This window comes from Phodopus roborovskii, unplaced genomic scaffold (genome assembly GCF_943737965.1).
Source record: "Phodopus roborovskii unplaced genomic scaffold, PHOROB, whole genome shotgun sequence".
In the NCBI taxonomy this organism is placed as follows: Eukaryota; Metazoa; Chordata; class Mammalia; order Rodentia; family Cricetidae; genus Phodopus; species Phodopus roborovskii.
This window is the reverse complement of record NW_026126480.1, coordinates 60,695,001-60,710,201: the sequence shown is the minus strand read 5'-3', so window position 1 is coordinate 60,710,201 and position 15,201 is coordinate 60,695,001.

The following is a 15,201-nucleotide window of genomic DNA, read 5'->3' as shown; positions in this document are numbered from 1 at the left end:
TATGTTCTGGTTCATTGACCTTAGTGTCGGTAAGTTGGGCTGTAGATGAAAGAACATGGAACTTAGCCTCCAGAACTGGGATCCACCCTGATTTCATCATTTATTAGCCATGAACTTTGCACCTGTCATTTAATCTTGCTGAAAGTCTGTATTTCATCGACACAGCAGGAATATGAGTGCTTATTTTATAGCCTTATTGGCTGATGACACAACATAATGTTTGCAAATCACAGTGCTCAGTAGATGCCTGTTCAACATGAATGCTAGGCAAACAGGCAAAAACAAATGCTGCAGAAAATGTCACTGGGTGCTAGCAATGAGGCTGCTTCTTGGAAGAACAATTTAAAAAATTTCCCCAGGGTAGTTAATTTTTCTCAGTGTAAGGACAAGGTTAACACAGGAGACCCTTTTAAATAGGAGATAACAGACAAGAGGGGCTGCCATTCATGATTTACCTCTCTTTGGACCCCAGGTCTTTTATAGATTGGAGCTGACACATGCTCAGGAAACCAAGGCAGATCAACTGCTTAGCTTCTAACAAGCCGCTTGTGATTTTAGCTAGAGTAAGCTTAACATCAATGGCCCCTTTGTGGACTGTTCTGCTCTGTTTTTCTTAGGTGCAAAATGCCAGCCTGGTCAAGATCTTGAGACATGCTGTTCCATTGTAATAGGATATGCATTTAAATGAGAGCTGTGCGGGTTGGAAGAGGCCTTGCTAGCATCAGATTCAGCAAGCAGTGGGAAAATCAGCACAGTCCTCTGGACTCACAGAGCCTTCAGTTCTTGGGGCTGGAGACAGTACTGGCTAAGAGCAGCCTATTCCTAGTGTAAATACCCTGTGTCTGCTTTATCAATGGCAGTAAACACATTGCAAACAAATCCTCCTATGTGCTCCCTTCCTTTCTAGCCTGTGGTTTCTGCACTTAGCAGCTTCAGACAGACACCTTCACAAACTTGGGTATAAACTCAGATTTCCACAGGACACTGGCTGCATTGTAGGGTTTTGTTTCCTTACAAGAATTATATTATTATGCATGTCAGAAACTAAAACCTTAGGTTTGTGTGTGTATGTATGTGTGTGATTCTATTTCAAAAATACATCTTTTTTTTTAAATATGTGTTAATATTGGGATTTTAACAATGAATCTTAAAAATATTTGTTAGGCTCTAGGAGCTGTGCTGATGGGGTGGGGGTCTGATGGTGCTTCTGTTTCAAATGTGAAGCTCATTTGGTGAAATTCAGAGAACTTTCTAAAGATTTTTTTCAACTTAGCTATTTAAATAACCACCAAAGATTTTCTGTGGAAAGTGCACAAAATTCTTTAAACAAAGGCCCATTTCGTATTTTAATGCAAATTAGTACAATTTGGATAGTCTGCCTATATTTCTAAATATAATACCACATAAAGTCAATGGCACATTTTTTTTTATTATCCGCTCACTTATACTAACCTCTACTTCTGAAAAGCACTATAGGGATGAATAGATTCCTCTCCTTTAAAAAGGAGGCTTCAAATGTTTAGTGCAAAGATGAAAGTCTGAAAGCATCCAGGAAACAGAATTCCCATGGAAACACCACCCAAGCTTGAGATGTGTCTCGAACTACGGAAGAGAAGAATGAGGCTGTAAACATCCACCCCTCCTCCATTTTGCCAAGATGGGTGCCCCTCGAAGAAGCAGCTGCTGTACCAGTCAGTGTTAAGTACATGGGGAACCTGGCGACCACTCTGGAGCTGCTTGCAAGAGCCTCATCTACAGTAAAATGACCTAGCATGAAACTGGAATTTTAGTGTGAAAGTTTCAGCTTTGGAAATCCCTAGATATTAGGTGTGGTGATCTGTCCCAATACACCATGTCGAGAGCAAGGTGAATCCCCATGGGAATTTAGTCAACCACATTGAGAAGCAGAGCAGATGCAGGGGTCCAGTGATCCTCAAGTCTTTCTTTGGAGCACTATCACAGACTTTAGTTGATGCAGAGGAAGAGTTGGAAAAGGGGGCAAGAGGCAGGAGTAATGAAACGTCCTGTTCAAGGTGTTTCCACGAGGCTCTGCCATGTCTGGAATCCAAAGCATCTGCAGACTTAGGAGACTAGCTTAGGATCTTCAGGTACAGTACTGAGGTCTGGAACAGACCATTGTAAAAGCCTGCAGCTTTGAGGGGGTGATGATATGGTTAGCGATAATCTGTCTTTAGAAAGACACTCCTGGAGTAGTTAATGTGTTTAACTTCAGCTAAGCAGATGACTCAAAATAAAGGAGGTAACAAAAAAATGAAGGCAGCAATGCCAGTTTTTACTGCTTTTACTTAGCCTTGAGCAGTCCATGCTTTGTAGCAGGAGTAGTGTCTAGGGACTCCTTGGAGTGAGGTATCACTCCTTGGCTCCATTTGTCTATTTATTTGTTCCTGGTTTATTCAACTTTCCAGAGTGGCTCATAAAACAGATATTAGACATTCCTGTAGTTTCTCTTCTGGTTCACTTGGTCCCCTCTAGAAGAACAACATGGCTGCTTCTTTCCCCTTTTGTGCTTTCTGGGTTCTCAAGATGGAGAAAAAAGGTAGAAGAAGGAAGGGAAATTCTGGAGGATAACTTTCTTCCGTGACACTTTCAGCTTCGTACCTCTAGCTGAGGAATTTCTGCAGAGCATTGAGGGTGTAAGTGAGGTGAATGCACATGGCTTCACAGTCTGAAAACCCTGCATGATGCTGGGCTTGTAAAAACTCTGAGGACTGCTCCTTCCTCTGCCCAGGGCCAGGTGGTACCGCCCCCTCCCCCAGCCTGAAATTAGTGAGCCAACAGTCTATATTTTCAGAGCTTGGCAAGGTCTTGACTGGAACACTAAACCTCTGACAGAAGCAGTCAATTTTTAACGACCTGGGGGATGTAGAGTAGGTTATGAGAATGAAAATTGATTTAAAAGGGAAAAAGTCCATTTTAGATGGTGAGAAATGTGTTATTATCAGTGAAGAGAGGAAGGGGAAATAAGGCTGTAACATGCCAGCCACTTTACAGAAGTTGCTGTAAGAGTTGCTGTAACACATTCTGGTGGAGGCTTCCCTGATTCAGGGCCTGAGCATCCCTCTACCAAGGCCAGAAAATATGAACAACAACAAAAACTAAGGCTGTTCAGGAAATTCTACAAAGTACAAATAACGAGCCTTTAAATAAAAGGCTTTTCCGGGTATGAGGTGCTCTGAACAAGAGCAAGGGCAATCCAAAGTGCTGTACTCATTGGTGGAGGCCCTGGGACATAAAGAATTGCTCAGATACCTACACAGTATCATGCTGTGGGCTTGAAGTGCTGGATAAATGCAAGAGCAAGCTTGAAAGTAGGGGTGAGAATGAATGCATTTACTAACCCATTCCTCTATGCACTCTTAGAGGACAGTTTCAGTGTATTCAGGACCATTTGTGGTCACAAAGAATGAATGAAGGAGTAATGTTACAGATATTATAAACACCCAGGCCCCATTCAGTGAGAAAGTAGTTCTGGGGCTTCTGGAGAAAACTTTAGGCTTCTCAGGATGTTTTGTAAATTTCTTCTAATGAACTGAATTTCACTTGGCACCAAGTTTTACTTCACTAACGACAGTACCTTCCTATCTCCGGTTGTCTGTCTGGGCTACACTACTTCAATGTCTTTCAAGGAAAGAGATTTGGAAAATAGTCTGAGTAGGAAATTCATACAGAGATACCCCGAAATCCAAAAGGCCAGCATTGATGCTCTTGCTCCATCTGGAAAGGTCCAAGTTCTAGCCCTCCAATTTCTGATGAGTGGGAATGGCATATTGAGCACAGTGGGGCCCTCCATGTGGACACCCTAATGTTATGGTCCTGGGCTCATTGTAGGGGAACCAGTTAGGTGTTTTAGCCTCCCATCAAAGCCATCTACCAAAGTATCTGAGTAGTGCAAATAACTCTGTGTCTTCTAAGTCCTGTACCTCAGATTTTATAAAGGGGGTATCTGCATAAATATCCTTTGATTGTCTGCCTTATCAAAGATGAAAGGTTTGAAAGGTGGCCCTCTCAACCCTTTGTGAACAAGAGTTGAGACATTCTTTGGAATCTGGATAGGTGAGTAGTGGATACCCAGTGAATCTCAGAGCTCTTAAAAAAAAAAAAAAAAAAAAAAAAAAGAATTTATGTGCAATTGGTACCTGCTGGGACAGTTTTGTTCAATGGAGTGTTACAAGGTCTATCAACAACACTCCACAGAAGGCTCTATGTTCAAGAGTAGATGACTAATATTAAAAGGACATTTTGTTTTCTTTTGGTATTTTTGTCTTACTGATTTTTTGTTTGTTTTGTTTTTGAGAGAGAGGGAGGGAAGAAAAGAGGGAGGGAGAGAGAGAAAGAAACAAAGGGAGGATGAAGTTGGGTGGGAAAGGAGGATCTGGGAGGACTTGTAGAAGGAGAAATAATATGATAAAATATACTGTATAAAATATTTTAATAAAAATAACTAAAGAACAAACAAAGAAGATCTCACATCATAGAACTGATGCCATCTTGCTTTGTATCATGTAGAAGATTTAAGTAACCATTTGCATGGGATGGACATATGAGGCTTCTGCACATGGTATTATGTACCCAGTAATATGTATGACTGCCCTAGATCCATGAGAGAATAGTAGAGAGGCGGGTACTGCCTCCTGTTTGTCTGTCACTTTCCATCAAAGACATCCTGTCCTTGTAAAGAAAACTTGGGGCTTGAGAGTGTTTCCTTGAGAAGCCTTGTGGGTATTGCTGGTAAGGGATGGAAGGCATAGCAGGTCACAACCTTGTTTTACGTTTTCACCAAGCACAGAAGACACTTGTAGCCTTTCGGTCCTACAACATGCAAGTTCCACTGTCTTTTTTTCAGGTTTTGAGGAGCCCAGGTTGACTTGGGTAGCTTTTAAAAGTAAGTTCAAACTGCCTCAGAAGACCAAAAGGAAAAAAAAAAAAAAAAAAAAAAAAAAAGGATGTAGGGATGTGGGAAGAAATGTTCTTGGAGTGCATACACAATGCAAGTACAGATACAAAATATTTACAACAAGGTACAAGAAACTGATGAGCGGATGAATGGGATCTAGTCTTACAATGCTGCTGGAGGCAAAATTGGAGGGAGGGAGAGTGCATCATGGAGCTTTCAACCCAGGCCATTTTTAGTCTTTATGATCACTTGATATAATATTGTAGAGTCTTTATGTTATATATCATAAAACCTAACACCCACTCATATCCAGAATGAAGTATCATTTTTCTTATGAAATGATAAGATTTTGTTGTTTACATTTAAGATTATTTGACATTAGGTAATTAAAATGTAATTTATGATTGTGAATTTTGAAGTCCTTGTTTATTCAAAGTATTTTTCTGAATAAAAAATTATGCTACCAATTGTCTTCCAGTTGTGATGAAATTTACAATATTTAATGTGATCATTGACAAATTTGGAGTATATAATGATTTTATAAAAATTAAACACTAACTATTCATTTTGAATTTCAGTATTCCTTTTGCATGTCAGAGGTGTTAATGCTAACATCTTTTTCAAGTCTCTAGAATATCCACAGGTCTGGGAGTATCTATCTGGGTCTCATCACTGGGCCTACAGTACCTGTTTGATGAGGCAGCTGTTCCTGGCTGAAGCCATCTTAGGAAATTTGTTGCTAACACAGGCAGGCAGGCAGGCAGGCAGGCAGGCAGGCAGGCAGGCAGGCAGGCAGGCAGGCAGGCAGGCAGGCAGGCAGCTGGGTGTGATCTGGAAGAAGAGCCTTCGATGACGTAAAAATGGCCTTTATTTCAGGTTTAGATTTAGAGAGGTGCATTTGTTTCCAAGGCTTACTTCATTCCATGCCCTTCTGAAGAGACAGGAGTGGTGTTGGATAGGGCTAGTGGAGACAAAGGGATGGCATGAATTGGTTCTGTGCACTTAACATTTACTTTTGTTCCACAAAAACTTAGACTGCATAACAGACGAGTATGTAACACAATAGAGATAACTTTGTTCTCTTAGCCCCCACTGGAGAAAGAGGAAGCATTTCTTTAAATATTGTTTTTGGAAAATTACTTGGGAATGACAAACAGAATTCCAGGGTCTGAGTTTCAGTGGACACTCAGAGATGAGAATCCTGCCTTAGCCAACAAGGTACTGGCAAGTTCAAGATTCCCATGGGGAACATTCAAGCCCAGGGAGCAGGTGACTGGAGAACTAGATTTTAAAGGGATGGCCTTCCACAGCAGAGACTTTGGAGGAGAGCAGATGGACTTAACTGTGTTCTTTCTGTGGGTTTGGAGGAGAAGGACAAGGTATAGTTGGTAACTAATATGTACTCAGAACAGGACCGATTTAGATTAGAGCAGACCACACAGAGAAGGGAAGCACAAGCTGATTAGGGATGACCTGGAATCCAGATGTGAGTTCCAGGCACAGGTTTTCTGAGATCTAGAAGAGGGGCAGAAGAGATAATTCAGTGACTAAGAGCACCTGTAGCTTTTTCAGGGGACTGGAGTTTGGTTCTCAGCACCTACATGGCCATTCACAACTGACAGACTCTTCTGGCCCCTGTACACATGGTCTGCACACAAGTATATGCAGGCATATATTCATATACATTAAATAGGTAAGCAAGCCTATAAATAATCTAGAAGTGAATAAACTTAAGTTCTCTAACAAGATGAATAGTGTATTTGTAGTTTTGTTTAGGGATCTTTCTCTTTTCCCTTGAGTCTGTCCATCTTGTTCTAAAGCAGTCATATGTTCTTTTCTCTATGGTTCTATATAAAGCTCCCTCAATTTTTGCTGCCTTCTCAGCCTTTGAATTATTTCTTTTATCACCTTTTCCCCTGTCTTACTTTTCTTTCTGTTAATGGGTAATTTATCAATGATTTCCCTGACCATTTTCAATTTTCTCATCTTATCAAACAAGTCAGTTGATATATGTCATCAGTAGTCCCTAATGAATACAATCTCTCACATTGTATTAGTTTCCTGTTGCAGTGATAACAAGTTGCCACAGACTCAGTGCTTTTTAAAACAACACAAATTTAATAACTTGCTGTTCTGAAGATCTGAAGTCAAAATGAGTAGTGGCCTAAATCTGAGGTATTAGCTAGAATGTGTTACTTCTGGGGAATGTAAGGGAGGGTCTGTTCCCTTGCCTCCTTGGACTTGAAGCAATAAGCACATGTCTTTGTGCATGATCCTTCCTTAACTTCCAAGTCCTCTGGGTAGCATTCCTCCCCCCCACTTATTTTGCTTTCTCTTTTCTTTGATGACAGTTTTTCTATTTTCCTCATATAAAATTTCTTGTGAATAGATGGGGCTCACTTTGAAAATCTTGGATGATCATCCCTTCTCAAGATCTGTAATTTCAACTCATCTGCCTAGTCTTGATTGACAGAGAAGAAATTATCAGATTCCATGAATCAGAATGTAAGCATCTTGGAAGGATCTACACATCATTCACCAATCCTCTCTCCTCTGACACCACTGGATTTACCTTTCTAATAGCTGATAAATCCATTACCCATTTCTAGTGCATCTAGTATCTTGGATTCAATTCAGGTGCTTTCCTCAGATTTTTACACCAGGGTTCTGTTCAAAGATTTTCCTTTATCAAAACCATTGCTTATTTCTTATTGTATACAGAAGAAATCCTGTAGACCTCAGCCTTTCATGCAGACCTCCCTGCCAGCTCCTATATTCTACACCTTCATGAATTTCAGTCATATGCATTCATGTGGGCATCAGCTCTACTTATCACTTCTTTAAGATCCCATGATCATTTCCAAATATTTCCTCCTCCATTTCCTCTTTGTTTCATGTCCCATTATTTCCCTTTCCCTTATCATGTTTGCTTATACTATCTTTTCCCAGTACTTACATATTAAAATCCACTGTACATGTTATGAAGTTGCTTTCTCCAAACTGAAATCCCCCCCCCTGAAGGAAAGAGAGGGGAACAAGGAATTTATTAGGTCCAGGAAGCTCAGACTGATAGAAGAGTAACAAGGCCCTTTGGCATGTTTACACAAGGATATAGCTTTTTTTGAGTCATCACCCCCATGAGAGTGTGCTTTATGCTGCTCTGGCTGCTTTTGAACCATCCAGGATCTTGTAAGTAACTTCTCACCCTATAAGTAAGCCTAACAAACACTAGCTCACCAAATTGAACTTGGTTTGTTGTCAGTGTCCTCTCTGTGGTGATCAGACATCCATTTATATCTCCCCAGGAAGAGCCAAGCAGCACCATGCAATCATGAAGTTCTGATGGCCAGGGACTCTTCTTGTTTTATTCCACCATGATAAAACACCATAACCATAAGCAATGTGGGGGATGGAGGGGACATATTGGGCTTAAACTTCTAGGTCATAGTCCATCACTCAAGAAACTCAGGGCAGGAGCTCTAGCAGGGCAGTATCTGGAACAGAAACCATAGATGAACACTGCTGGATGGCCAGCCCTAGCTTTCTTGAAGACTAATGCTTGCTAGCTTTCTTATACAGCATAGACCTACCTGTCTAGATAAGATGCCACCCACAGTATGCTGGGCTCTCTGCATCAGTTGACAGTCAAGGCAATCCTCCAAAGAAGAGTCTATAAGCCAATCGGATCTAGGTAAGCCCTTAGTCAAGGGTTTTCTCTCAGTTGACCCTCGGCTGTGTCAAGTAGACAATTAAAGCTAACTAGGACAGGGATAATTGCAGTTAGAGATTTTTTTTTTTTTTAGCTTTTAGAGCATGATTAGCTCTGTTCTGCCAGGCACTTCCCAAATAACCAAAAACTTAGTATTAATTATAAATGTTTAGCTGATAGCTCAGGCTTATTATTAATTAGCTCTTACAACTTAAATTAACCCATTTCTATTAATCTATGTGCTGCCTCAAGGCTTGTGAATCCTAGCTCTCCTACATGGTCTGTTTCATTTCTGTCTGGTGACTCCTCTGACTCTGCCGTCCTTCTTTCCAGCATTCTCTCTGCCCTGAAAATCCTGTCTAGCTACCAGCCAATCAGCATTTTATTAATAATGAGAGCAATACATATATACAGTGCACAAAGATTGTTCCACAGCAAACCATAACTTGTTGATATCTCAAGTCCGCATAAGAACCTACAACTGTGTTCTGGTACAGAAACTAGAGTTTGTTGGTATTTCAGTCTTTGTACTACTGACCACAATGTGCTGCTCATTAGACATTCTCAGTATATATTTGTTTCATTAATGAGTTGAAGATTTTTCTGTTGAAGAATAGCCAAATTTATGGAGATGCCCTTTGAAAAATCACATTTAAGGGAGCATTAAGACTCAATTGTAAATGTTTTCCATATTTTGATGTGTTATTATTCTGCCTGGAGGAAGATACCCCTCACCTCCCCCTCCACCACCACTCTAGACTATATCCTTTTAGGGAAGCTTAACATTATGAGAAAGAGTCTCCAGGCTATTCTCAATCCATTTGCCACCAATAGGGTTTCACTGCAGCTCTGGCATTTGTGAGCCTCTGATATGCTGCCAAATGGCCCTTGTCCTCCAACAGACACTTCTGTTCACCTCTCTGTGCAGTGAATTATTTCTCTCAGCTCCTTATCCAGAATTTAATTCCCCCTTTCTGAGCTGTACTGAAGGTGAAGAAGGCCTATCTGGTCTCCCAAGGGGCTCAGCGCCAGCAGAATAATTAGCTAGGCCTCCTGCCAACTCAGAGCTGTGATCTGGACCTTCAAACTTCTGTTTTAGTGTGTTGGTAGCAGAAGGTGCTGGGTAAAGAAGGACAAAATGGGTTCTTCTTTCAGATGGCACACAGCACAAACATTAGCCTAGAGAGAGTTAAGAACTGAATTACGCAAATCCTTGTTGGGAAGAAAGACATTCACTGTCTCATCTGACTAATAAGATTTCTGACACATGGCAGTATTTCCTAGAAAATTTAAGCCTGTATTCGAAGAGGACAAGGCTGACCCATGCTAGGCTGTTGAATGGCAGTTCTCTGGGAGCAGAGCAGCTCAGTGTGAGCAGACATGCTTTTGGGAGGATGTCTGTGACCATAATGAAAGCACTAGCAGGAAAAGCCAAATGCAATTTTTCCATCTTAAAAAAAAAAAAAAAATTCAGGGAGAAGAAGAAAGGAAACGTGGTATGACATATAAAGAGCACATTTGACCAGAAGACACATTCTGGTTTTGTGGCCAGTCACTTAAACACAAAAGATTTCTGTGGGCATGAGGTTTGAAAAGCTGACAAGAAATAAGGCAGCCTCAGGAAGCTGTCTGTCTGTGTGAAGTACTTTGCTGGCACCAGCGTGCAATGTGGCGGCTGCCTCTGGTATCCAACAGGGAACTATAGATTTTTACTAATACTCTCAGAGGAAGAGATTGGCAAATACCCTCTAGGAGTCCTATATGCTCAGAAGGTTGGCTTGGCCACCAGGAAAGTGTGTGAAACCCCAGAGGATGTCACAGTACCTCCCCAATGCTTTTTCTTTATCCACTTTGGCGATAGCTTTTAAACTTGAGAGTGAATCATAATGGAATTGCAAAGTGGGCTCATTATGTGAGATGATTGAAACAACTTCTAATGTATGACAATGGAGATGTAGGGGGTGTCAGTGGTGGCTGGCAGCAGGCTTGGCCCATGCTCAGTTAATGAAGGCAGTGGTCTTTGTGGGTGGTTGGAGGGAGGATCCTGAGACAGACACTGTCTTAATATACATCTCCTGCTGGCCTGTCAGGATGCTTTTATCTCAGCCTTTAAATGCCCACTAGTTAAGGCATAGAGGTCTTTAACAACCACTAAAATGCCAGGGCTGCCGGAAGGAGTCACACATTCAAGTGCATCAGCAGTTGAGAGAATTCCCTTCAAACCTGTCTCCTTTCCGTGTTCCCAGTCTGTTGCTGCCACACTTTGTCACAATTTTCCTATTCTTCCACTCTCTCTCTCCCTTCTGTGCTGTATATCTAATTAGTGAGTCTTGTCACTTTCTCCTTTGGTTGACTATTCTCCATCTCAGTGCAGAGCCCTGGGTATCTACCGGTGTGAATGTAGTAGCTTCACAATTGTTTTCTTTATTTTTGTCCTGGCTACTAGAGTGCATTCTTCACTTGCCTCTGCTAACCTTTCAAAACACAGGTCTGATCATGCCATTGTCCTTAAAGCCTCACTATAGCTCCCAAGTGGCAGCAGAACTTTCTAAATCTTGGAGTTTGATGGAGCAGGCCCTTCACCATCTCATCACTGTCCACTTGTCTCGCTAGCTCTCTGGTTTCTTTCTTGTATGGGAAGGACCTCTTCTCTCATACATGACATACAACTGAGCCTAGACTATACTGCTTCCTCTCTGCTTGAAAAATGTCTTCTAGTTGCCTGAAACACTGGTCATAGGTTAGTGCTTCTTCTGTGGGTCTTCTTGAACAGACTTCTATGCCTAAAATAATTTCTATGCAAAATAGTTTCTATCAAAGTATTTTACATTCTGCTAGTAACCCCTTCCCCATCCTGCCCACCCCTGCTACTTTATGGAGGATATTGACAACATAACTTTGAACTCCAGTTCTTCAGAGACAAGGCAATGTTTGAAGCAACATATCTGAATTGAAAGTCTGACTGACAAGAAATGGACAGTTAGGAAAAATTAACAGGGGCAATCAGTTACCTATATCAACAGATTCATGATAAACTTTAAAATGAGAAGGCCAACTTTAGTTTTCTGCTGTTTCATTGTTTGTATTTTGAGAAAATACTACTGAAATATTTTTTTTTTCGGTGAAAGCTCATGTGATGTGTTACAGCAGTTGGTAATTACAAAACAAGTGTCAGTTGTATGCGTGTGTGTGGTTCAGTGTTTGGCGGGGGGAGTCTACAGTATTCCTGATCTTTGGGGGAATGCTTTTGTCAGGAGATAGGATAGGCAGGATTCTTGCTTTCCTGGGACTTATAATCTAGGTAGGATACTCTATAAGATATTTTTATTTTTCTTATTTTACATATCGATCTCAGTTCCCTCTCAGTCCCTCTCTCCCACCCTCCCATGCCCCCTGATCACTCCCCCATCCAACCCCCCAACTCCACATGTAGGCTGATGCCTTCCTGGAGGGGTCATCTAAATCTGTCAAGTCATTTGGAGTAGGGACTAGGCCCTCCCTCCTGCTTCTAGGTTAAGGGAGTATCCCTCCATGGGGAACACTAGCAAATACTGTACAGAGAATTAAAAAAAGGCTTTGGTGCAGACAACAGATAGCTCTTCCAGTTCAGTCACACAGTTTCAGAGACTTCCCAGATGCCCTGATTTATACAAAGAACAAGTCACCAGGACCAAAAAAAAAATCTTGTGAAAATAAGTCATGGGTTGCCAAGATAGGGGAGGAGGGGAGGATTTAGATAGGAACTTTGGGGTGTGGTCATTATAAGCATGTATAGTTTAATCAAAACTGGCAGGCACGCAAGGGATGCATTTGGGAATAAAAAGGAAGGTTTGATGTCTGGAAAGATATGTGTAGGAAGAAATGGTGTAAATGGTTTCTGAGGTACTCTAGAGATGGGCCTAGGCCAGTGGAATGGGCAGAAGTGGCTGCCTAGTCAGCATGAGAGGCTTCAGGGAGGTTTTCTACAGAAGAGCATCGTGATGCCAAGGTGAGAGCCCCAGACCCCACAGAAAGAGTGTTTGGGCCTCTTTAAGGGCTGCCTGACTTCAGCCCTGCAGTATGTGGCTTCACACCCAGCAGCTTACCCCTGGCCTTTTCTCAGCTTTCCCTGCTATCCCCATTTGTCTTTGTCCGTCACAGACCTTGAGGGTTCTGGGGAGAAATGTAAAGCTGCCAACTTCACCCCTCCCTGTTTCATCTAAAAATTTTATTGTATTTTATATTCTGAGCTCTATTATTATATTCTCATTTCTCATCTTGTAGGCTGGATGCTCTAGAGAGCAGCCCTGGCTTTTCCCTGCGGTTTTGCAAATTTCTGGCATGCCATACACTTACTCTCATTTGAAAAGCTTTAGGATGCAGGCTACACTGATTCAGTTTAAATGTAATAGATTATTTCTAAATGTGGATTGACCTTGCTTATTGGGGCTCTGATCCAGTGGGGATGGAGCAGTCGTGGGAATCCATTGCCTGTGTATGGGGTAAAGGATGAGCAGAAAAGAAATGTGTTGAAAGTGGAAGTGCCAGGCTCCTGAAGGCAAATTTTACCTATGCTTTTATTATTTCATAATATATTCTCAAGAGAGAGCTGTGCACACTCATCAGAATGTGAGTTCCACAAGCTGGGTACCACTTTCCCCATAGCACTGCCAGGCATATAGTAAATGCTCAATAGCCACCTATGGAGTGAGTAAAGACACTATTAAATGATGGAACTAACAAGGCCTTGAGACAGTGTTCAGACCCGAGACACTGTTTTAGGAGACCAAGAAAAAATTTGCAGTGAATAAAGATGACACCCAGACATGATTTTGGAATATAGTTATTGACATCTGGGTGTGAGAAAGAGAATGTGTGAAGGAGTTAAAAGGGGGGAACTGATATTAAATTAAAGATTCATAGGCAAAAAAGAAAAGAAAATTAGAAAAAGGGAAACAATGGGTATAGTTTAAAAATAAGTACAAAATTGACGCAGATTGAGCATATTTAATCAGACTATAAAAGTGTTTCCTAATTGCTGATGACAAAGAAACCCCTTGAAAGGAAGCTTTATGAAGCACTGTGCAGTCAGGTTCAGAGCCTTGTGGGATCACTTGAGTGATAACTGTGTGGGTGTTACTCTCAGGAGATTATCATTTTCTTTCTGAATTCATTTCCTTCAGCAGAAATGAGAGCCTGCATCACTCACAGGGGCTTCTTATTTCATGTGTAAGATCCCTGCCAGGTCTCAGGAAATCACAGGGCTCAGAGTAAATGCAACAGGTCACAGGGGGGCTGTCCTAACTTCAGATCAGAAAGGTCAGTCATCTTTCACAAGAGACACAAAGATGCCTAGTCAAGAAAATTATGCCACACAAAGAACATTCTTTCAACTGTTTGCCTTTCTGTGTCACCAATGAGATCTGGGCCCCTTTCTTCCTTGACTTATTGAAGACTGCTTCCTCTTTGCTAGAATGAGCCTTAGTGTTCTACAATATTTTACTTATACTTAATTATAATGTGAATAATTCAATTAGCAAGCACCAATTATTACCATGCACTTTATCCGTGTATTCATTCATCCAGCATTTATTCATTCAGGAACTGCTGAACAGCTTTTAAACATGAGGCAATGTATTAAGCTAGTGTTTGGGACACCAGGACAATAAACATATCATGTGCTTTTAGGAAGTATAGTGTGTCTGGTGGGGAACAAAAGTGGCCATTGTATTAGTTACCATGCTGGGTCCTTGAACTTTGATGTCTCTAATTTCACAATGGCCTTTGAGACAGGAACTTGGAAGCAGCTACTCAGAGGATAAACTGATTTGGCTTCTTCACAGCCACGTGGTTGGTTAGAAAATGATATAGCTGCAATTGTAACATGGGTTAGTTTGGTTGCTCAAATTACGTTTCTGTTGTTACCAGTGGTCCTTCTCAATGACAGCTGTACGGTAAGGGCTTTGGGCTAGAGGAACACACCTCTTCATGTTTCCACCAGTGGATTTATGAAGACCCACAAGAACTCAGGAAAGGTTTGTTGAAAGGAGGCTCTTTAGGCATGAAAGGAGTAGGAAGCTCCCCCCCTCACCCCCCCAGACACACATGAAGATTCAGAACCAACCTTGCTTCAGAACCAGTCTTGCAAAGGAGGTTTGGCTTTTGCCATTTGGGTTCCTCTTTCCTGGTTATGAGTGCATATTAACCTGTATGTATGTAGTCAGGGTTCAGGCAAGGTGAAATAGAAGTGTTTTAACACTGCGAAGCTCATACATCAAGGAGGAAGGCTGTAGCCAAATCAGAAGGAAACTGCCTGTGCTGACAGAGACTGGAGATACAAGAAGCAGAAGGAAGTTGTGACAGTCTCGAAGTGACTTTTGAAGGCCTGGGTCCTGCCAGCTGGATCCTGTCTGCAGCTCCTCCATGGAGAAGGGCAGCTTTTGCTTTACAAACCCTGAACCTTCCCATGCAACTTTCTGACTCTGAATCAATGTGGCTGGGGAATGTAGTTCCTCTGTGAGGCTAGGTGCTCTGGCACTTGCTGAAAGATATGCCTGGCCTCTTTTGTTTCTGAGGTAATGCTCTTCATACAGCTCTT